Here is a 732-nt window from a genome sequence, read left to right as displayed (position 1 = left end):
TTGAGGAATTTTATAATTTTAGGTTTCACATTTAAGTCTCTGATCCATCTGGAGTTAGTTTTGGTGTATGGTGTGAGGTATAGATCTTGTTTCATTTTTCTGCAAACTGATACCCAATTTTGCTAGCACCATTTGTTAAACAAACAATCTCTTCTCCATTTAATGGATTTCAGCCCTTTGTCAACAATCAGCTGAGCACAGGTCAGTGGATCTATTTCTGGTTTCTTAATTCTATTCCACAGGCCTGTGTGTCTGTCATTGTACTAATACCAGACTGTTTTGACTTCTGTGGCTATATAGTAGATTTTGAGATCCAGGAGTGTGAGGCCTCCTGCTTTGTTCTTCTTCAATAGTGCTTTGCTTAGCTGAGGTATCTTTCTTATCCAAATAAAAGTAGTGATTGTTTTTTTCCATATCCTTAAAGAATGTTGATGGGATCTGGATTGGAATTGCATTGAATGTATAGATTGCTTTGGACAGTATTGAGATTTTCACAATATTTAATCCTCCTATCCATGAGCACGGTATGTTCTTCCATTTATATAATCTCTTACGGTTGCTTGAAGTAGTCTTTTGTAGTTTTCTTTGTATAGGTATTTTATGTCCCTGGTAAGATTTATTCCCAAGTATTTTATTTTATTTTTGATAGCTATTGTAAATGGTATTGATTTCCTTATTTCTTTTTCAGCAATCTCTTTGCTGGTGCAGAGGAACCCAACTGATTTTTGGATG

The sequence above is a fragment of the Orycteropus afer genome, unplaced genomic scaffold (genome assembly GCF_000298275.1).
Source record: "Orycteropus afer afer isolate SDZICR_OR568_19922 unplaced genomic scaffold, OryAfe1.0 scaffold00278, whole genome shotgun sequence".
Lineage (NCBI taxonomy): Eukaryota > Metazoa > Chordata > Mammalia > Tubulidentata > Orycteropodidae > Orycteropus > Orycteropus afer.
Note: the sequence above shows the minus strand (reverse complement) of the source record.